This window comes from Schistocerca serialis, chromosome 2 (assembly GCF_023864345.2).
Source record: "Schistocerca serialis cubense isolate TAMUIC-IGC-003099 chromosome 2, iqSchSeri2.2, whole genome shotgun sequence".
NCBI lineage: Eukaryota > Metazoa > Arthropoda > Insecta > Orthoptera > Acrididae > Schistocerca > Schistocerca serialis.
In genome coordinates this window covers 463,621,911-463,646,947 of record NC_064639.1, presented here as the reverse complement: position 1 = coordinate 463,646,947, position 25,037 = coordinate 463,621,911, and the positions used below count along the sequence as shown (strand labels likewise).

At 40.9% G+C, this 25,037-nt stretch overlaps 1 protein-coding gene and 1 non-coding gene across 3 annotated transcripts in view; both read right to left on the bottom strand.

Moving 5' to 3' along the window:
* Window positions 1-25,037, bottom strand: part of LOC126457369 (uncharacterized) — a 335,229-nt gene that overhangs the window by 230,978 nt on the left and 79,214 nt on the right. The window lies entirely within an intron of this gene.
* On the bottom strand, window positions 5,717-5,791 carry Trnas-cga (transfer RNA serine (anticodon CGA)). The gene has a single exon. It is a non-coding gene; the product is annotated as a tRNA-Ser (tRNA).

Below are 25,037 nucleotides of genomic sequence, written 5' to 3'. Positions count from 1 at the left end.
CTCATAGTAACTGAAATTAAACAAAATACATGGCCAGAAGAACCCCTAAAGATCTAAATTTAAATTAAAAATGTTTCAAGCGAGTGTCCTCTTTTAACTACCTGGAGGCCTTAATATTGGATGATAACAGCATTGAAAACGCCTAGGAAGGAAAGGATACAGGCAAGGAACAGAGCTTACTTAGCATATTTACTATTCAGAAACAGCCCTATTACAAGAACAACAAATCTCATAATATATACCTACGTAGTTCAACCAGTTGTCACATAAGGATCAGAAGTACAAACACTGACAGAGGATGACAAAAACTCTCAGATCCTTTGAGCAAAAAGTACTACGTAAAGTTTATGGACAAATAAGGGAGGCATAAGGCTGGATTATTCACTATAACACTGAGCTATGAGCATTATTACAAGGAAGAGATATTGCAAAATTTGTCAAATCACAAGGAATACGATGGCTTGGACACGTGAAGAGAATGGCAGAGGATAGAATGCAAAAGAAAATGATGAAAGTTATTATCCATGCTGCTAGAGGTAAAGGGAGACCCAGAGGGAGGTGGATTCACGTAATAGAAGATCACATCAACATGGGAGCCTGAGGCTAGAAAAGAGATACAAAATACTGAGCAGCATAGATGAAAATAGCTGAAGAAGCAAAGGCTCACCTAGGACTGTATCACTATAGAAGAAGATACATTGCAGAAGAGGTTAGGAGGTAAACCTGCCAAATTTTAACCAGAGCTCCACCTAAAAAGTTTAATATCAATTCAGCAGAAAGGACGACTGCGAGACTTGAGAGCCGACAAAGACTGTTATTTTATTTGCTGGCAAGAGGAAAGTCTCACTCCGCCAGTTATAAACTGAGTACTACAGCATTGCTGGATGACCCTGCATATCACAAGCTAAGAGAGGATCAAATTGACAAGGTTCAGAGAAATACTTTAGAGGTACTCAACAAGACCTCTGTTCTGACCATCATCATCAAGGACCTGGACCAACACGCTGCAGTTCCCTCAAGACTGTATAGCCTACCAAAGACTCATATGGATGGGTCTTCTCTTTGGCCAGCAGTGGAATGCCTATCTATTTCCTGGCTAAACATCTTACCTCTCTGTTGAGACCTCATAGGCAAATATGAGCATCATATCCAGACTTCATAAGGTGCCTGAAGATGCTTAAACTACAACCATCAGGTCTTTTGGTTAGCTTTGACATATTTTTACAAAAGTATCTCTACTGGACACACTAGAGCTCACCAGTGACGAGTTTGAGAAAGACATTGTCGCACTGCTTAAACATGTTGTTACCTAATTTCTTTGTCCAATTTAGTAATCAGTATTTTGAACAAGTGAAAGCACCACTATAGGACGTCCTTTGTCTCCCACAACAGCCAACTATTTTATTGACTGAACTCACTCCACTCGAATATTCAGTTCACTGTACACATGTAAAAAGATGGCACCTTACCATTCCTTGGCGTCACGGTTAGAAAAAGCTCACGGTACACTGGGACATACTGTTCACTGCAAACAACTCGCACATATATATATTAGCAGGCCAGAAGCTGTCATCATCCTGTACAGTGCGGTAGCATTTTATGCTATCTGGTACATTGAGCACATGTGGTCTCCAATACAGATTGTCTGCCCAGTGAGCTACAACAGAAAGTTCTTCTGATAGATATGCAGTATGTTCCGATCAAAGCGAGTTCAATGTAGGGATGTAAAAGAAGATGCAGAGCACCCACTGCAACAGCCTTCTTGCTGTATTTTGGCAGAATGTCTTCAAGAATAGAAAGAACCCCCAAGAGACATGACACCGAGTACATTTTTCATCCAACGGCAAAACTGAAGAATTTTTTGTGTTCAGTAAAAGACAATATTGGTCTTAGAAGATGTGGAGTATGTAGGTTCACATGCCAAGGTGAGAAATCTTATACTGGGCAGACACGAACCATGCAAGAATGTTGTGTTGAACACCATCACCATACACACCAGAGGCAACCAGATAAATTAACAGTAGTGGAACTTTGGCTGAAGATGGGGCATCACATGTTTTATGAGAAGATTGAAGTTTTATCCTCAGTGTCATCATTCTGGGATTGTGTTTTTAAGGTGGTCATACACATTGGTACACCAGGGAAACCAGAGAAGAGTCTTTGCATCACATATGTAACATTAATAAATTTGGATAACAATAACTTAGTTTTCATATTCATTGCACTATGGTTACTGTCTACTTAAACCATGACACTCAAATTAGCAAACTGCAGTAGATTCTACTGAAATTACTGAAAACTATATATCCTAAATACTATTACAGATAAGAAAACGTGTGCTCAAACGCATATTTAAAAAGGGTGATTAATGGCCCTTGCCCCCCCCCCCCAACTAAAAGTATTCAATTTATCATATCTTTACATAAACGGCCTTTTTTCTCCCTTGCTGATCGTGTGATTGATGGTTTCTTCTTGGGCCGCACTGATACTTGCTTTGGTGCACATGCAGCCTGCAAGCTGGAACCCCTGGCATAGCTGGTATGACATACATAATGCAGTCTGAATCGAAACAACAGAAAATAATGAAAATAAGGGTGTGTTTGACCATCCAGTATATCAGTGCAACCAAAAAAACTAATACCATAACAACTTAGTGCATTGCTTCAAGGTGAAGCCTTATACAATGACTTGGAAACATATTATTCTCCAAAACATAATTTCAGTAAGTGATTCATAACAACAGGAGAAGGACTAGTTGAGTTCTGTAATAAATATCAGCTAGTAATAGCAAATACTCTCTTCAAGCTTCACAAGAGGAGAAGGTATACTTGGAAAAGGCCAGGTGATACGGGAAGATTTCAATTAAATTACATCATGGTCAGACTGAGATTCCAGAATCAGATAGTGTATTGTAAGGTGTACGCAGGAGAAGATGTAGACTCAGCTCACAATGTAATAGTGATGAAGAGTAGGCTGAAGTTCAAAACATTAGTTAGGAAGAATGAAAATGCAAAAAAAAGTGGGATACAGAATTACTAAGGAATGACAAGATACGTTTGAAGTTCTCTAAGGCTATAGAGACAGTAATAAGGAATAGCTCCATAGGCAGTACAGTTGAAGAGGAATGCACATCTCTAAAAACGGTAGTCACAGAAGTTGGAAAGAAAAACATAGGTACAAACAAGGTAACTGCAAAGAAACCATGAGTAACAGAAGAAATATTTCAGTTCATCAATGAAAGAAGGAAGCACAAAAATGCTCAGGGAAATTTAGGAATACAGAAATACAAGTCACTGAGGAATGAAATAAATAGGAAGTGCAGGGAAGCTGATATCAAATGGCTCCATAAAAACTGGGAAGAAATCGAACAGAAATGATTGTCTGAAGGACTGACTCAGCAACAACCTTCAGTGAAATTAAAAGCAAAGGTGGTAACATTAAGAGAGCAACAGGAATTCCAGTGTTATATGCAGAGGAGACAGCAGACAGGTGGAAAGAGTATACTGAAGGCCTCTATGAGGGGGAAGATTTGTCTTAAGTGATAGAAGATTAGATTAGATTAGATTAGATTTACTTTCATTCCAACTGATCCGTAGTGAGGAGGTCCTCCAGGATGTGGAACATGTCAGAAAAACAACAATACATGACAAATACTTACAACTAAAACAAATAAGCTAATGTACCATTCCACAGGTCCCAAGTGGAATGATCGTCATTTTTTAATGAACACTATATGAAAGTAATTTTACAAATACTAATGCACTGAATTTAAAACAAAAAAGTTTTTTATTTATTTATAAGGTAATAAACATGTAACACAACTACTATAATACTTATTTACAATGAACACATTACTGCACTGAAATTGTGCAAAGATTATGAGACTTACCAAACAAAAGCGCTGGCAGGTCGATAGACACACAAACAAACACACACACAAAATTCAAGCTTTCGCAACAAACGGTTGCTTCATCAGGAAAGAGGGAAGGAGAGGGAAAGACAAAAGGATGTGGGTTTTAAGGGAGAGGGTAAGGAGTCATTCCAATCCTGGGAGCGGAAAGACTTACCTTAGGGGGAACACTTGCGCGCACGCGGGTGCGCCCCCCCCCCCCCCCCCAACACACACACACACACACACACACACACACACACACACACACACACACACACACACATCCATCCGCACATACACAAGCAGACATTTCTCCCTAAGGTAAGTCTTTCCGCTCCTGGGATTGGAATGACTCCCTACCCTCTCCCTTAAAACCCACATCCTTTCATCTTTCCCTCTCCTTCCCTCTTTCCTGACGAAGCAACCATTGGTTGCGAAAGCTAGAATTTTGTGTGTATGTATGTGTTTGTTTGTGTTTCTATCGAACTGCCAGCGCTTTCGTATGGTAAGTCACATCATCTTTGTTTTTAAATATATTTTTCCCGCGTGGAATGTTTCCCTCTAATATATATATATATATATATATATATATATATATATATATATATATATATAATTTCTCAGTAAAACCAACTGATATATATATATATCAGTTGGTTTTACTGAGAAATTCATCAATGGAGTAGGAGGAGTTGGCCACCAATAAATCCTTTAGGCTTCTCTTAAACTGAATTTCATTGGTTGTTAAGCTTTTTATGGCTGCTGGCAAGTTATTGAAAATGTGTGTTCCTGAATAATGCACACCTTTTTGTACAAGACTAAGTGACTTTCAATCCTTGTGAAAATTATTCTTATTTCTAGTATTGATTCCATGAATTGAGCTGTTGGTTTGAAAAAGTGATATATTTTTAATGACAAATTTCATTAAGGAATAAGAAGAAACAGGAGTCGGTTTAGAGGAGACTGGAGTCCATTATTAGAATCCGAATTTAAGAGAGCTATGGAGGACTTATGATCAAATAAGCAGATGGTATAGATAACATTCCAACAGAATTTCTAAAATCATTTGGGGGAGAGACAACAAAATAATTATTGACATCAGTGTGTAGAACGTATGAGTCAGGTAACATACCATCTGACTTTCGACAAAATATCATCCCCAAAATTCTTGGCCAAGGCCTTAATTTGAAGAAGAAACTTCTGAGAATGTATGTTTGGAGTGTAGCATTGTAGAGTAATGAAACTTTGACTATGGGAAAGCCGGAACACAAGAGAATTGAAGCATTTAAGATGTGGTGTTTCAGAAGAATGTTGAAAATTAGGTGAACTGATAAGATAAGGAATGAGGATGTTCTGCAAAGAATCTGAGAGGAAAGGAATATGTGGTAAACACTGACAAGAAGGGACAGGATAATAGGACATTTGTTTAGACAGCAGGGGATGACTTCCATGGTACTAGAGTGAGTTATAGAAGGCAAAAACTGTAAAAGAATACAGAGATTGGAATACATTCAGCAAATAATTGAGGATGTCAGTTGCAAGTGCTACTGTGAGATAAAGAGGTTGGCACAGGAGAGGAGTTCATGGTGGGCTGCATCAAAACCAGTCAGAAGAATGAAAAAAGAAGAAGAAGAAGAAGAAGAAGAAGAAGAAGAAGCAGCAGCAACAACAACACAAACTCAGTACCTCTGTTTCTATATATTCACAATTCTGAGTCTTTTAGAATTGGCTCACTTTTCTAGGTAATATCAGTTCCCCTCAAAGTTCAGGTTTTCCATTTCGAAACAAGATAGGCACTGACACTTCCTGACAGATTAAAACTGTGTGCCGGGCCGAGACTCGAACTCGGGACCTTTGCCTTTCGCGGGCAAGTGCTCTACCAACTGAGCTACCCAAGCACGACTCACGCTCCGTCCTCACAGCTTTACTTCTGCCAGTACCTCATCTCCTACCTTCCAAACTTTACAGAAGCTCTCCTGCGAACCTTGCAGAACTAGTACTCCCAAAAGAAAGGATATTGTGAAGACATGGCTTAGCTACAGCCTAGGGAATGTTTCCAGAATGAGATTTTCACTCTGCAGTGGAGTGAAAATCTCATTCTGGAAGATAGGCACTACTACATATATATCTCTCACTCTTTGCGGTGTACCTGTAAGCATGCCAAATAGGAGTAGAACTCTGACAGGAAGGAAAAAAGGAAAGATACAATCGCATCAGTATGGCAAGCTGAAGAGAAAATTCAAAACTGTGTTAAGTGTTTCTATCATGTGAAGCAAGGTTCTGAGGGAAAGACTGATCGCTAGATTATGCGCAAAAGATTGTTCGCAACAAGAAAACATTGATTATGAAGAGATGTTCTCTCCTGTGGTCCTGTATGACTCAACCTAGAGTTATCACCAATAGAAGCTTCACAAGATACGGAAATCTGGCAGTTTGATGTCAAGGGATCTGAAAGAAATTTACATGAAATAATCAAAAATGTGTGTTTTAGAGGACTCAAATATTGTTTGCAAATTGAAGAAGAGTTTATATTAACTCAAACAATAACCACACTGTTGGAGTCAAAAATTTGTACAGTTTATCACAATGTTTGGATTTGAGCAACTGAATACAGACAAACGCTTTAACAGATGACACTGATGTCCAGCTGGCACTTTATGTGGATTACAGCTTACTCATCTATAAGTCTCTAGAAATATTAGAAAAGTTTTGACAACAGTGGAACCAACATATGAAATATTGTGGGCAATTGAAAATACTTCAGTGGATTGAAAATAGAACACAACCATTTTGCAAAAGAAATCTACATAAGTCTGTGTGCTTCAGAAATTCCATATGGATGATATGAAACCAAACTCCACTCCTTTTGACCCTGGAACCAGTTTGCACACTAGACAATATCCTGCAAACAAAATGAGGCAAAGGATATGGATAACAAGCCTATCAACAGGTAGTCAGCAGCTTAATGTTTGCAACTGTCTCATGACTAATCATCTTGTTCGATGTGAGCATGGTGGGTTGGTCTCTACATAATCCAATTCCTGATAATTGGCATGCTGCTCAAAGTATTATGAAGTATCTACAGGGGACCAAAGGTCTGACCATAAGGTACAAAGCCAACTTCTGGATTGGTGGTCTATTCTGATGCCCATTCTGGTGGTGACCATAACACTTGTCAGTCAACAACAGGCTATGTGGGCTGGTTAGCAACAGGACTTGTGTCATTGTGTTCATATTGGCAAATGGGTAACAAGGTCAAGAAATAGGCCAGATGTGTAGCTACTGAAGTTGTTTGGTTCCGTGGTTTTCTCAATGAACTGTTTTCAGATCTAAAAATGAACTACACTCTGTCATTAATGTGCTATTGGCTTGATTAAAAACACAGATCATAAAAATGTACCAAACACTTAAGACATTAAATATCATTATATATGCAAAACTGTTGAAAACCATGAGAATGAAGATTCATGTTTGTTCTGACAAACAGTTGGCAAATTTGTTTATAAAACCTTTAACAAGAAAAAAGTCCACACCAAACAGAAAAGCTCTGTCAACGATCTCAAAAACAAACTCAACAGAATAAGCGTGAAGTATCAACAAAAACAAGCTTGTTATATTGAGTGGTGGTGGAGCTGATCGTCTTGTTTCTAATTTTCCTAAAGAGAGTACACCAGAGAGCACTTATCAATGTTCACTCTGTAAAATTATAAAACAAATATCTTTGGTTTTCTTTACTGTTGTGGTTTCTGTGTCACATTTTGGTTTCTAATAAAAAGAGAAATTTGTTATTTTATCTCCAACTTATTTCACTCTGCAATTTTCTACAAAACACAATGATGGAAATTAAAAACTGACCATAAACTGAGAGAAGAATTGAAAGGAATGTCAAGACAACCTATTTGAAGATATTGTGTGAAGCATTTACTGGAAACTGAAATTAAGTTCAGATTGTCTCAGCCCAAAATAAGGACATAATACATGATTCTTTCCATACTGTACCCTGGTGCATTTTGTGATGCACTTTATGTCTGTCTGTCAATAGGATGTTTGATGGAAATTTCTGGAAGAATTCATTACACTTATTATTTATGCCATATGCATACACAACAAATGTTACCGATAGGTCTTTCACAAGTTGTATGAATGATTCTAGTGGCAGAGAACTGACATTTAAATTTACTGTTAGTCAGAATAGTCTTTATTTCTGTCTTAAGATCTTTCAATGCTAGTGTTAGACTTTCTTGTTCTGATAACCCATTACTATTACTTTAAATGTGACCTAGTCCACAAATGTGAACCCATAGGACTAACAATTGCTATACTGCATGTGTCCACTATTCTTGCCTGGAAATTTACAATGGAAAGAGAATTTAATGATTGAGAGTATGTCCCTTTTTCATATCTGCAGAATGCCTCAGGAAGTCTACACTTAAGTTACTACATACCGCTACACATGGTTGTACCCTATCCCCGAAGTTATTCAATCTGTATATTGAGCAAGCAGTAAAGGAAACAAAAGAAAAATTCAGATTAGGAATTAAAATCCATGGAGAAGAAATAAAAACTTTGAGGTTCGCTGATGACATTGTAATTCTGTCAGAGACAGCAAAGGACCTGGAAAAGCAGCTGAATGGAATGGACAGTGTCTTGAAAGGAGGATATAAGATGAACATCAACAAAAGCAAAATGAGGATAATAGAATGTTGTCGAATTAAATGAGGTGATGCTGAGGGAATTAGATTAGAAAATGAGATGCTTAAAGTAGTAAACGAGTTTTGCTATTTGGGGAGCAAAATAACTGATGATGGTCGAAGTAGAGAGGATATAAAACGTAGATTGGCAATGGCAAGGAAAGCGTTTCTGAAGAGAAATTTGTTAACATCGAGCATAGATTAAAGTGTCAGGAAGTCGTTTCTGAAAGTATTTGTATGGAGTGTAGCCACATATGGAAGTGAAACATGGACGATAAATAGTTTAGACAAGAAGCGAATAGGAGCTTTCGAAATGTGGTGCTACAGAAGAATGCTGAAGATTAGATGGCTAGATCAACTGACTAATGAGGAGGTATTGAATAGAATTGGAGAGAAGAGAAATTTGTGGCACAACTTGTGTAGAAGAAGGGATCGCTTGGTGAGGCATATTCTGAGGCATCAAGGGATCACCAATTTAGTATTGGAGGGCAGCGTGGAGGGTAAAAATCGTAGAGGGAGACCAAGAAATGAATACACTAAGCAGATTCAGAAAGATGTAGGTTGCAGTAGGTACTGGGAGAGGAAGAACCTTGCACAGGATAGAGTAGCATGGAGAGCTGCATCAAACCAGTCTCTGGACTGAAGACAACAACAACAGCAACAACAACAACAACAACAACAGTACTTCCCAACTCTTCTAATTTTTTTACATTTAACACTGAAGTATTTGTGATTTGGAATTAAAATAACTTTATTTCACTCAATCCAAACGATGTGCTATCCATTCAAACATTTCTTCACTGCAATATTCTGAAATAGTGCTAATTCAGAAAGGTTTAAGCAGTAGCTCGGTACATATGGACGCGCAAATACAGTGGAAGTCAGTAGCTACGACCCAACAATAACCAAGAAATACTCTGCTGAAAGTCCATACAGCTTGAAAAAGTTAGTAACTTTCATGCTTCATTTGAAGGGAGAAGAAATTTTTTTCTTAATGTTATGTGAATTATACACAATTGCACTATATGATGGCAGAGACCAATCTTAGTTGCAGCACTGGTATGAGGCCCAAGTTCGAGAAAGTTTGAGGACACCCACTTATAGGTGAAAGTGGAGGAAGGACAATTCAAAATTTAAAAGTTAAGCTTGAAAGAAGCAAATCAAAAAGACAATTTGAGAGAGGCAGTAAAATTAGGTAAACTGTGTTTGTGTGAAGATAATTCCAAACACTACAGTACAAAATCTGTTGAAGGAAACCTGCAAAAGCGAGCCAGGAATACAGAACTGAACAGCCAACAGCTGCTTGTGGGTGGTGTCATAGATGGTAGTGCTGACAATGGTCTCAGCAGAGCAGGGGGCAGACCCCACAGACGCTCAAATGCGTTGCCTCCCAATTTAGTGAAAAAGACATCATTTAAATGACTTGATTAATAGAACTAACGATCATGAGAGACGGAGCAGGACACGATGATGGTCAGGCATGTTGCCTCGCGAGTGCACAAAGTAGTATTGGGGGATCCACATTATCGCTCATAGCTACTTCTATTACCTGCTGTAATAACAATGCCAGTGTCTCACACCAATCATCAACACTGACATTGTTGCCATTATGTGCTGGGCAGATTTTGCACTCCCTACATTCAAATTCATGTATACTCTGCACTCTTGATCACACACTTCCTCATGACTCCCTTATCAGTGGTACTAAGAAAGGAAACAAAATTAGTACTATTTCACACACTGCCTCCCTCCCTCCCTCTACTTTTCCGTTTCTCCTTTTGTCAACCTCTTCAGTCTTCAATCCAGCCCTCTTCTTTTCTGTGCTAAGAAATTATTCACCTCATAATCTAACATCGGAAAATCCAGGATGGAATAACAACACTGAAATAGGGTGGATTTCTCCACACTACATTGATAAGGTGCTGAGGGGCAGACAAGCACACTTAAAAATAGCCAGTATCCTACCCTCGTATAAGACACCAACCAATTCCCCCAGTTTCTCCACTCTTCATGTCCCCTTACTACCTGCTAGTCATTGTCAATGAAAACTACTTCTCCCTACATCAGATTGACTCCAACCCCACAACCTCCTTCCCGGTCATCATAACTAACTGTACCCTCATCCACAATTGCTTCTCCTTTATAGGCATCATCTATTTTAAAACCATTCCACGCCAACATATTCACAGGCTATCTAGACGAATCCATCCCAGCCACTCAGAATTCTATATAGATATTCTCTCTGTTGGGTACAATATCTAGCCATAACATCACATTTTCGGATGCATGCAGAAGGTATGAGTGTGGACAGTGGTAGTAAGGAGAGAGGCAAACACAGAGGAGAGGTTCTGGGATGGAGGGACTCAAGATCAGGCTGGATTCCTGGAATGGGCTGTTCCACTTCAGTTTGGACATCATAAAAGCATTGAATTTTTTGTGGGTGTTCAATTTTCTGTCTTCTAATGTAGAGGTTAAGTTAATCTCTTTTGCAAAATCACAGCTATGACAAGTGCTTCCAGGTTTTTTAAGGGTCAAAGTTACTATAATTTAATAAACTCATGCAATTCTGAGACTTGTAGCTCAGAAACTACGCAAAGTCAAAGTATCAAAATTCAAAATGAAAGTAATACTGTCTAGTTTTGGGTTGCTATTTATGCAACATTTTTAGAACTTACACTTAATGTAATTTTAATCATGTGTCATTTTTCCAAAAAACACAAATTTATTCCATATTGTTCAGCATTTGATTTAAAAACAATTAGTAAATTTTTTATTGTATCTTCAATGGAGAGCTGTAGAAAAAAGTAAATAAAAACAGCAGCAAAACCTTTCGGCTCTGCTCACATTACACTACACCCATGAATCACGACAAGGGGCTGGTCGATGAACTGCTGTTTATGTTTCACTGTGAGAAGATGCTGACAAGTCGGTTGCTAAGCACAGTGAATAAACAAGCAACTTTCTTTTGTTCCCCTGATCTAAGCAGGTTAGTTCTTTCACAGCTGTGGCTGTCATACAGATTGTATTGAATAGAGTTATATGTGCTTGTGTAATAGTTTTTAGTCAATTTCATATCAAAATTTACTACTTTATCTAAGAAAAGCTCAATTCGATGGATAATTCACAGATTGCTTAAAATGGAAGAAAAATGTTATGTAAATCATCGTTGCTTCAATTCCTAGAATTAGCATACACTAAAACAGCTGATGACAAACATCTTTGAAGTTAATGCCACAAATGAAAGAAAATATGACACCCCAGACAAATATAAAGGAGCTGTAAACATCTGTTCTGCCTGCAGAATTAAATTAACAAGAACTGAAAGAATTAGAAATTTCTAGTGTTAATGTGAGTTGTGTGTGTAGTGAAAAGAATCGTTCACATAGTTCGACCAAACTAATTAAGGAAACTACAGTAACAGGATTAAATCGAACTCTTGTCCTGTTTGCCAAGTCCCCAACTAAACAGAAAAAAAATTTTCATGGAAATAATATAGAAGAGTCAAAGAGAGAAAAACAGCTTCATCTACATCAATATCTACATACATACTCTGCAAGCCACCGTCATGTTGTTCAAACTTATGAGTAACAAATCTAATAGCCCTACTCTGAATTGCTTCTATGTCTTCCTTTAATCCAACCTGGTACTGATCACAAACACTTGAGCAGTACTCAATAAGTCACCATAGTGTCCTGTTTCCAGTCTCCTTTACAGATAAAACACACATTCCCAAAATTATCCAATAAATCTACATCAACCATTCACCTTCCCTACCACAATCTTCAAATGCTCTTTCCATTTCATATCGCTTTCAAACGTTACGCCCAGACATTTAAATAATATGACACTATCAAGCAGGACACTGTTAATGCTGTATCTGAACATCACAGGTTCGCGTTTTCTTCCCAACCACATAACCTTACATTTTTCTACATTTAGAGCTAGCTGCCATTCATCATACCAAAGAGAAATTTTGTCCATGTCATCTTGTATCATCCTACAATCACTCGTCTGACACCTTCCCGTACATAGCAGCATCATGAGCAAACAAACGCAAACTGTTGCTCATCCTGTCCACCAGATCATTATGTATATAGAAAATAATAATACCCCTATCACACTTTAATGGGGCACTTCGGATGAACTATCACTGTCGAGGGTAACATACTGGGATCATTTACTTAAAAAGTCTTCAAACCACTCGCAATACTTGGGAACCTACTCTGTATGGTTGTATCTTCGTTAACAGTACACAGGGGGTCCCATGTCTAATGTTTTCAGCAAATCTATAAATATGGAATCCACCTGTTGCCCCTCATCTGTAGTTTGCAGTTTATCATGTGATAGAAGTACAAGCTGAATTTCACATGAGCAGTGCTTTCTAAAACCACACTGACTCGTGCTAATAAGCTTCTCTGTCTCAAGAATTTACTCAAATTGAGAAAAAGTTCAAGGATTCTGCAGCAAACCGATGTTAGAGATATTGGTCTGTAATTCTGCGGGTCTGTTCTTTTGTCCTTCTTATGTGTAGGAGTCACCTGCACTTGTTTTCCAGTCGCTTGGGATTTCGTGTAAAAGAGGGGGAGGGGGGGAAGATTCACAATAAATGATGCAAGCTAAGTATGTACTATTCTCCAGCATAAATGATTTCTTAAATGCAAAATTTAAAACTTCGGCTTCTGTTTTGCTAACTTCAACTGCCACACCAGACTGGTCAATGAGCAACCGGATGGGAGCCTTAGATCTGCTTCGTGATTTTACTTGGGACCAGAATTTTGTTTGGTACTAGGCCAGATCTTTTGCTAAGGTATGACGATGGTACTAGTTGTACGTTTAATGCATAGATATTTTCACAGATGCACAAATCTCTACTAACCTTTGCCTGTCGTCATTTGCATGTTCTCTTTTGAACCGAGAGTGCTTCCTCAGCATTTTTCGAATTTCGTTGTTAAACAATGGTGGTGTTTTCCATCCCTTATACATTTACTAGGCAAATAGTTCTCTTGACCACAATTTTCAATGTGTTTAAACTATGCCCATAATTCCTCTACATCCATTTTACTGGTACTAAGGGATGTCAGCTCAGTGTGTCCGTGTGGTGCTAACAACTGCTGACCTGCTCTTTCTAGAAGAGACACTCTCCTAGACTTCTTGACCAATTTATTCACTTTATTATTTATTTAGCATATGGCTAATACAGACATATCATGAAATTAAATTACATGTACATATGTACATATTGACACACAAGAAACTTAAGTTTGTCTTTACAACTGAATATCCAGTCCTTCAATCCAGCACACTGCATCTGGAGTTGCTAGCAGGAAGTCCTCTTCGGCTCCGTGATAGGATCCAATCCTGAATTCACTGACTATGTGGTGAACATCTGGTATGGAGCCCTGCAGTCACAGGCTGGATTAGGCAGCTTCTTCCACTCAAAGAGAGCATCCCTGCATCAGCCATGGCCAGTACGGATTCTGTTGAGAGTAGTCCAGGTCTTGCATCGTAGGTCGAATCCACTTGGAAGTTTAGCACCTGAGAAGATGTTATGTAGGTGCAAATCTGTCACTGCTTCCCACTGACCTTTCCATCCTTCAAGAGGTTTGAAATCCTTAGAATCATGTCAGCAGCATCACACAGAGTTGGATGGCGTGATTTCTCTCTTACGATTTAAAAGTGGCAGGTTGCTATGCACGGGTAGGTTAGAATTCCTGGAGATATTGTGGAATTTTCTCATAAGGGCAGTACATCTGCGTAGATCAGGAGGCATTATACCAGTTAACAGTGGAAGCCAATAAACTGGAGTAGATCTGATTGTGCCAGATAATTGTTTCCAATTTATTCACTTTTATAACCATAGTCACTATAATGACATCACAATCACTAATCCCTGGCTCTATACTGACACTGTCGATAATGTCTGGCCTCTTTGTAGCTACAAGGTCTAAAATACTTGTGTGCGAGTTGCCGAACTGGCAGCACAAGACAGTTTTCTGTTCAAAAGTATTTCACAAGATTGTCCGTCTGTACCCCCGAGAATGAATCCACAGACATCCAAGTCTATACTTGATAGCTTAAAGTCGCCTCCAACTAGTACTGCATGGTCTGGGTATTTACACACTACTGACCACAGATTTCCTTTGAAAAGCATGTAAACTGTCAGGATAGAATATGTTTACTGGTAAAAACATCCAAAAATTAATTTGGTTCCACCTATACCTATACCTGTTATATGTGACCAAATAACTTCATTATCGCACACAACTTCGACCTCAATAGAGAGAATATTTTTATCAACTGCAATGAACACTTCCACTCCTATGGTTCCTAATCTGTCTTTCCAATATACTTTACATGACTTGCTAAGTATCTCACAAGGAACCCCTTGAGTGTGATGCGATGTCTACAGCATTCAATGCCCCACACATTGTCTACCATGCAACCACAATGTTCACTGCTGATGTCAACAGGGGGCAGGGGATTGGAGGTATCCAGTGGTGAGCACAGCATGAGGCTATGGGGTGTAGTTTAACTGCTGATTGACAACTAACTCACAGCAGTGCTACAGTGCTTGTGTTGGTACAAAACAATGCCAACAAACAAAGCAAACGCTGCATTATATTTACAACACTTGGAAGTTGACATTTCATCAGAAAGGAACCCAAGGAATTGCCAAATGAAATAGTAATGTTTTGGAGGAAAGTATGGCATCGTGTTTGCTTGACGGAATGGACAATGTACATGAGGAGTACAATGGTGACAATATGAGCTTCACAAGTGAAAGCGATACCAAAACAAATGTTGAGCCATGTAGTTCACCATCCTTGTTAGACAGGGAGCCACAAATTCTGTCTCCAGAGAAACCCAGTAAAGGACGATTGTCATCCAAGGAGCAGGTACTAAACATAATTATGTACATGGAAGATCACCCACAGCATAGAAGAAAAGGATTAAAATTAAAAAATTAAAAAAAAATATGAACAGATTTTACGTAAGTCCTTAGCAATAGGACAGTGTAGAGCATAAGAAAAACTACAGATATTCAAGGGAGGATAACACACACTTGTTACAAAAACTGGTGTTTGCACATTTCAAGGGTGCTTGTTGCAGTTCACAGGATGTTCAGGATAGTGACCTACTATATTATTCACATCAAATTTCATGTAACATAGATTACCGTGATTTCAAGGAAAGCGGGGGATTGTTGCATAACTTCAAATAGTGGTACAGAAATTGAGGACGTAAGATAATGAAAATTCCAAACAAAGCATCAACTTGATGAAGCACAGAAAACTGTGGAATCGGCCTGAATCTTTGTAGATCAGACAAAAAAATGGCTCTGAGCACTATGGGACTTAACATCTTAGGTCATCAGTCCCCTAGAACTTAGAACTACTTAAACCTAACTAACCTAAGGACATCACACAACACCCAGGCATCACGAGGCAGAGAAAATCCCTGGCCCCGCCGGGAATCGAACCCGGGAACCCGGGCGTGGGAAGCGAGAACGCTACCGCACGACCACGAGATGCGGGCGTAGATCAGACAGAAAAACTTATCCCATCATTCATTAAGGAATCAGTTTTCAACACCGACCTATTGGGATTTACAGGGGAAATGCATGTGGAATGAACCCTGGGTATTAGAAGTACGAAGAACTGTCTCAAGATTAACTAACATCAATGCCTTAACACATTCATATACAATTATGCTGACTTTTAATCTGAATGGTAAATTGGCTGGGAAGTTATTTATTGTGCTGCAAGAAGTTGGAGGTGCTCTGCACCCTCCGATTCTTTCTCATGTGCAAGACCTTACAAAATTACTATGGAATATTTACAACACAGCAAGCAAGAGTGGGAAAATGGGCATAAGAGAACAAAAACTATGGTATGAGCACTGCTTTTGGACAACAGTTGGTCAAAATAATTTGCTTTTACTTGATTCCTGGTCTGTGTATAGAAATCATACTCCTTTAGAGCAAACTATCCCTCCTGAAAAGTGCACGACATTACAATTCATATCACATGGAATCACTGGACAAATTCAGCCTCTGGAAGTTTGCTCTTTCCATTCTTATAAAACATTATCGCACTATCTACAGCTACACCTTACAGGGTAGTCAGTTTCACGATTAGCTCCACGACCGACTGTCTCGCATTTGATGGCATCCCATCACATTCCATCAGTTTTCATCACTCTGTTAGGCCAATATCATTATATATGCATTCTTTAAGAGTGGATACCTAGCTGAAAATCCAGGTAGAGTTTGTAACTCCCCAGAGTTCACCTTCAATCTTGATGGTGCGAACCTTTGTGATCACTGTGACGCACCATTTTTCACTTGGTGTTCACTGTGCAAGTTAAAGGTTTGTTTTGAAAATTTCTTGAATATCAACAATGTCCATTTTGTGAAGTGTAATACATACATCCTGTAGAAGGTTGATCTCTGGATCTCCTGGACACTCACTTTCTGTCCCCCTCCTAATACACATGATGAGTCATTATCAGCTAACATTTTTCCTGCCATAATTGTCAACACAACACTTTCAAATGAGCCTCACTAAAGATTTAACTTGCAACCTTGCACTTAATGAGTTTCTTGTCAGAGCTTTCTATTTCAGTTTTCAGCCAGCTCTAGGCCCCAAGAATAATTTCAGCGCGAGAACATTCCTGGAGAGTAGTAAATTCAGGAACTCTGTTATGAATATTTCAACAATTTACTGATAAAATTTCAACAGCTGAAGTGTCTTTGCTGTGATGCATTCTGGCTTTCCTTTCTGCATATTGATTGGCATGTGTTCATCAGTGTATGGGGATTTTTTGGCTAGGTGGTACTGAACTACCACCTAGCCAAAAAATTCCCATACACTCTTCACAAGTATGCTGCTATTTGAGTAGCTGCTTTCTTTGTATAGTGCACCACTGACCTATCAAGGAGAGTCCTACAAATCCCCACTCATAACGCAAGTCTAGAAATCTGCAGCCAAGATTGTCACAGAGTCAACAAAGCTTTTGGTTGAGATCCTCCTCCACTCAGTTCCAAACCAAAGGACCCAGATCAACTCTGGGAACAATGCTGAAAATGTGAGCTCTGCTTACACCACCTCCACCAGCCACCTGTATGACATGAGGGTGGCGTCACAACCCACGTGGCAAGCGACGTCGGTGCCAATGTAAGCCACAACTTGCAGACAACTGCACCCTGTACACTCAATAGCCGCAGGCAAGGCCACCTCCATATCTCGACTGAGGCCCTCCTGGCGGACACACCACGTGCACATTGGCTTTCTTTCCAGCCTTGAACGCTATCTTCCTAAGGGACTCTATAATGCACCTAATGTTGGAGTTCCCAAAAACTAGCAAACCCCCACATATGAGTGCCTGCTCGGACCCTGCTGAAGGAACAGCCACACGTTCACCCTCAGGGTGAATATGCAAGGCCAAATGGTCAGCCTCGACATTGGTCCTCTGTCTCCAGTGACATGGATGTAGTGCCACCTGCCACTTGCCCTGCTGTAAGGGCAGATCCACAATGTAGGGAACACTAGGAGGTACCTGGGCAACAGAGCCCTTGGGTGAAACAAGCGACACCTGGGATATCCCATGCACCATTCCACAGTCTCCACCACCACTGCACCCCAAGGCAGCAACCTGATGGTGGATGACTGCAGCCAAATGCACTTTCAGCTGTTCGTGAACTGCGACCAACTCCCGCATCTGGACACAGCATGTTCACGTCCTACCCATCCTAGCAAGACTATCTGAAGATATAAAATGTAAAAGCAGACAGAACCCAGATATGCAACTTGCTACCCTCCTGACGTGTCGCCAATGGTCGCTGATGCCTTAATGAGCTGTGTAGCCAGCTGTTCAAAAAAAATTGTGCTAGACTGGTTGAATGTACACTTATGGTTGAAAATTTGAGATTGAACCTCTTAAATAGAAAACCATAAATGAAATTTAAGAAATATGCTACTAGTGAAACATGGGAAAAGCTAAATTCATAACTTGCTGCTCTGGATATGTTAAGAAGTGACAGCAGAGGGCCTGACTTCATTACAAGCTAAAGTTTTTCAGCAGTCAGACACAGAGGAATCACGAACACCTGGATCTAATTGAAGACATTTTAGAAAATCTAAAAAAAATTACTTTTGCTCGGAATAGAAACTATAAATAAAATTCAGTTCCTTACTCTACTTCTGTTAAACTGGTCTCCCGCAAAAATTCAAAATCATTTTTGGGCAAAAAATCACATGATTCAACAACAAAAGGCTTGGCCTCAAAGGCATTATTAATGTGTTTATGGGAAAGAAAGATGGGTCATCTCCTCCGAAAGAAACTACGAATTTAGTTACTGAGTTTTACCAGTCAGAAGAAGTTGGCTAACAAATCCCTGGAAAAAAGATTACATGAAAGTTAGGAAACATGAAAAAAGAACAATTGCAAAATAAACTAATACTGTGCAATCTACGGGAACTCTCAATTTCAGAGTCAAATATCCTACCAATAAGAGAGATTTCTCAAAATTCGGACAACTTTAACCTCAAAATTGTGTGTAACTTATGATGGATGGCGCAACACATTTAACTCATCAGGAAGAACTTCCCTTGAAAACGTACTACCACTGCATATCAAGAGTCATTTGTAATCCACTTCAACCCTCTTCCTTTTTTAATAAACATAAAATGTGTAGGGCTCTTCTCGACTGAAAGAACATATTAAATCTGTTTTCCAGTCTGCCTTGGTGGCTACAACAATCTACAAACATTGGATTACAATGGAAAGAACAATGTTAGAGTCCTCTGAGAAACCTACAGATGAATCTATAGACACATTATTGAAGAAGTTGATAGTACTGAAAATAAAAACTCGTTTATAGCATCACTACAAAGAAACAAAAACCAAGCTGAAAGCAACTGATATTGCCAATGTAATGGAGTTTTCGGTGAATTACTCATTTGTCATACAACATGAGGTGTCCAGGTTTCACTAGAACAACAATGACCTGCTACATCTTTCTGTTATGTACTATAATGATGAACTGTATGGCATCTGTTACAATTTCTGGTTAATATAGTCCCAGTTCACTTGTTTTAGAGGTGTTGAATAAATTTTGCCAATGATAAATTTTAAAATTTAGCTAAAACAATTACTTTACATTTGTTGCTTCGTCCCAATATAAAAACTTTCCAATTTATGCCACCATCTGGAAGGTTCTGTAATATCTTATAGAAATGAGTCATGCAATGCCACTGCAGGAATTGTCAGATTAGCAGTTCAATCAGGTCTCCACTGACAAAGACAAAGTTCAAATAACCACATTTATGAATTGTATCAACAAGCAGCATCAATTTGGACAACTATAATATCCTACTATGTTCTAAAGGAGGGGTATAAAATTGAGGAACAAGTGCTTCATCCTACGTTTGAAAATTCACAAGTAATTCCAGGGTCATAACAACATATATATATATATATATGTTCACCCTTATCTCTCCCCATATATTTTTATCTTTCATTTTCATTTCAACCTCATCTTACACTTTCCACCTTCTAATACCATGTCACCCTCACAACACCCCCACAACGACCCCATTAAGTTTTATTTACATTCCCTCCGCAAACATGCCTTCACCCTAGCCAGATTACGCTCACATATTTTATTTTCTCAGGCTTGTCTGACATTTGGCATAACCCCCAAAGGCCTCACACAAAGTTCCCATCTCTGGCTGCAACCCTTCTTTCCATCAGTCCCTATACCAGTTCCAAACTGAACAATCCACTGCCCTCACCCACCTAATCCTTCACCTACACATCAACTCAGCCAATGAACACACCCGTCAACTCCTATCCTTAATAAAAGTCCTCAATCTTTCCTCTCCCACATCCACACCGGCTATTCAGAGCATCCTCCTACAGGCCAACCGCAAATTAGAGCAGCATGCCACCCTTCACCTCAAAAAACTATCCAATCTCCTGGTTTCCCACCTCCGGAAAGGCAACTCACTCACCCTTCACAACCTTTCCAGCAAACCTCAACCACCTCTCATTGCACACAAACCCAGTCTCTCCCATCTACTCAGTCTCCCACTTCCAGCTCCACTCCCTCCAAAACCTCAAAATTCCAAGCAACACAATCTGGCACCACAACACCCTAATTCAGTAGTTAACCTTTCCTCCAAACCTCTCTCCCAATCTGAAACCTCTGTCCTATCCAAAGGCCTCACCTTCAGCCCCACTCCCAGATTCAACCAAACAGAACTCGTCAAAGATTTACTGTCCTACACTCGTACTCTCTGCTGGAAGTATCACTTTGCCACGAAGAAAAATGATCCTAATCCTACCCCTAATGATCCAACTCCCCAAGACACTATCCAAATTGAACCCTGCCTGGAACAGTTCCGTCCTCCGTCACAGCGGGACCCACCTCCTCTTCCTCAAAATCACCCTCTCCAAACCTTCCGGGAATTTCTGACTTCCAGCCTTGCCTCTCAATCCTTCTTAAAAAACCTTAATCCTACTCCCAACATCACCACTGCTGAAGCCCAGGCTATCCGTGATCTGAAGGCTGACCGGTCCATCATCATTCTTCCGGCGGACAAGGGTTCCACGACCGTGGTACTTGATCGTCGGGAGTATGTGGCTGAGGGACTGTGTCAGCTTTCAGACAACACCACATATAAAGTTTGCCAAGGTAATCCCATTCCTGATGTCCAGGCGGAGCTTCAGGGAATCCTCAGAACCTTAGGCCCCCTACAAAACCTTTCACCTGACTCCATCAACCTCCTGACCCCACCGACACCCCGCACCCCTACCTTCTACCTTCTTCCTAAAATTCACAAACCCAATCATCCTGGCCGTCCCATTGTAGCTGGTTACCAAGCCCCCACAGAACGTATCTCTGCCTACGTAGATCAACACCTTCAACCCATTACGTGCAGTCTCCCATCCCTCATCAACGACACCAACCTCTTTCTCGAACGCCTGGAATCCTTACCCAATCTGTTACCCCCAGAAACCATCCTTGTAACCACTGATGCCACTTCCTTATACACAAATATCCCGCACGTCCAGGGCCTCGCTGCGATGGAGCACTTCCTTTCACGCCGATCACCTGCCACCCTACCTAAAACCTCTTTCCTCATTACCTTAGCCAGCTTCATCCTGACCCACAACTTCTTCACTTTTGAAGGCCAGACATACCAGCAATTAAAGGGAACAGCCATGGGTACCAGGATGGCCCCTTCGTACGCCAACCTATTCATGGGTCGCTTAGAGGAAGCCTTCTTGGTTACCCAGGCCTGCCAACCCAAAGTTTGGTACAGATTTATTGATGACATCTTCATGATCTGGACTCACAGTGAAGAAGAACTCCAGAATTTCCTCTCCAACCTCAACTCCTTTGGTTCCATCAGATTCACCTGGTCCTACTCCAAATCCCATGCCACTTTCCTTGATGTTGACCTCCACCTGTCCAATGGCCAGCTTCACACGTCCGTCCACATCAAACCCACCAACAAGCAACAGTACCTCCATTACGACAGCTGCCACCCATTCCACATCAAACGGTCCCTTCCCTACAGCCTAGGTCTTCGTGGCAAACGAATCTGCTCCAGTCCGGAATCCCTGAAGCATTACACCAACAACCTGACAACAGCTTTCGCATCCCGCAACTACCCTCCCGACCTGGTACAGAAGCAAATAACCAGAGCAACTTCCTCATCCTCTCAAACCCAGAACCCTCACAGAAGAACCACAAAAGTGCCCCACTTGTGACAGGATACTTTCCGGGACTGGATCAGATTCTGAATGTGGCTCTCCAGCAGGGATACGACTTCCTAAAATCCTGCCCAGAAATGAGATCCATCCTTCATGAAATTCTCCCCACTCCACCAAGAGTGTCTTTCCGCCGTCCACCTAACCTTCGTAACCTCTTAGTTCATCCCTATGAAATCCCCAAACCACCTTCCCTACCCTCTGGCTCCTACCCTTGTAACTGCCCCCGGTGTAAAACCTGTCCCATGCACCCTCCCACCACCACCTACTCCAGTCCTGTAACCCGGAAGGTGTACACGATCAAAGGCAGAGCCACGTGTGAAAGCACCCACGTGATCTACCAACTGACCTGCCTACACTGTGACGCATTCTATGTGGGAATGACCAGCAACAAACTGTCCATTCGCATGAATGGACACAGGCAGACAGTGTTTGTTGGTAATGAGGATCACCCTGTGGCTAAACATGCCTTGGTGCACGGCCAGCACATCTTGGCACAGTGTTACACCGTCCGGGTTATCTGGATACTTCCCACTAACACCAACCTATCCGAACTCCGGATATGGGAACTTGCTCTTCAATATATCCTCTCTTCCCGTTATCCACCAGGCCTCAATCTCCGCTAATTTCAAGTTGCCGCCACTCATACCTCACCTGTCATTCAACAACATCTTTGCCTCTGCACTTCTGCCTCGACTGACATCTCTGCCCAAACTCTTTGTCTTTAAATATGTCTGCTTGTGTCTGTATATGTGTGGATGGATGTGTGTGTGTGCGCGCGAGTGTATACCCGTCCTTTTTTCCCCCTAAGGTAAGTCTTTCCGCTCCCGGGATTGGAATGACTCCTTACCCTCTCCCTTAAAACCCACTTCCTGTGTGTGTGTGTGTGTGTGTGTGTGTGTGTGTGCGTGTGTGTGTGTGTGTGTGTGTGAGCAGATGATCAACCAACCAGTCCCTGGGGATTGATGGTAACCTTGACTAGCTGTGGGGCATATTCCCATGTTGAGTGGCAGACAGCAGCCCATCACAACGTAAGTACAGCATGAATGTAATATTACCTAACTACATTTTCCAAGTGTCAGACAAATAGTTCCATAAAACTTGAAACTGGGAACAATGTGGAATAAAAAGAAGTTAAAAGCCTATGAAAGTTTAATCTTTGTGAAATATTTAGGAATAAAGGAGCCTCACTGAAAGGAAGGAGCACTGTGACATTGATAGGCACACAAACAAAAGATACAGAGCTTGGCTAGCTTTTGGAATGTACTTCCTTTTTCTAGCTGTAGGATCAACTTCTCCAACCAACTGACCAAAAATTAACCTCCCAATACCTGCACCAGCTCTCCACCATACCTACACCCTTACCTCCCAGATCCCTACTCATCACTGTTGATGCAACTTCCCTATACACCAACAACCCTCATGCCGATTGCCTTGCCACGATTGAACACTACCTCTGCCAACGCCCTGCAGATTCCAACCCACCACTTTATTCCTCGTACACCTAGCGAACTACATCCGAATCCATCACTACTTCACCTTTGAACAGAAGATATATGAACTAATTCGTGGCACAGCCATGGGCATCCAGTTAGCATCCTCTTATGCCAACCTCTTCATAAGCCACCTAGAGGAAACATTCCTATCTTCCCAAAACCTCTGGTCTCATTCAGGTTAATTGATGACATTTTATTATCTGGACCCAAGGCCAGCACACTTCATCCTCATCCCTCCACAACCTCAACAGCCTCTTTCCCATCCATTTCACCTGGTCCTCCAACCAAACATTGTGCTACCTTCTTAGATGTTGAGCTCCTCCTCTCAAATGGCTCTGTCCATGCCTCGGTCTACATCAAACCCACCAGTCACCAACAGTAACTGACAGCTGCCACCACCCCCACACCAAAAACTTCCTCCCATACAGCCAGGCCACCTGTGGTAGACAAATCTGCAGTAAGGAACTCCCTCGACCAGTACACTGAAGGCCTCAAAAAGGCCTTTGCAGACAAGCAATATCCTCCAGACCTAATTCACAAACATATTTCCCATGCCATATCCCCATACACACCTGATCCTCACATACATCCCAAGAACCAACCACAAAGAAGTGACCCCTTGTTACACAATTACATCACAGACTGGAATGACTGAACCATGTCCTTCATCAGGGCTTTGATTATCTATCATCCTGCCCTGAAATGAGGTACATCCTACCCAACATACTTCCAACCCCTCCCAAAGTGGTGTCCCGTCACCCACTCAACCTCCACAACACCCTAGTCCACCCTATGCCACTCCCACCCCCAATCAGCTGCAACACGGATCATACCCCTGTGGAAGACCCAGATGTAAGACCTGCCCAATCCACACACCCAGCACCACCTACTACTCCAGTCACATCACAAGCTTACCCTGTCCCTTCGGAGGCTAATCCACATGCGAAAGCAGCCATGTTATAAACCAGCTCTGCTGCAAGCAGTGCACAATGTTTGACATTGGTATGGCAGCCAACCAGCTGTGAACTAGAATGAATGGCTAAAGCCAAAATGTTGCCAAAAACAAGGTGGACCAACCAGTGGCACAACATGCAGTAGAGTGCAAAATGCAATACTTCAATGACTGCTTCATAACCCATGCCATCTGGACCCTTCCCACCCCCACCAGCGTTTCTGCAC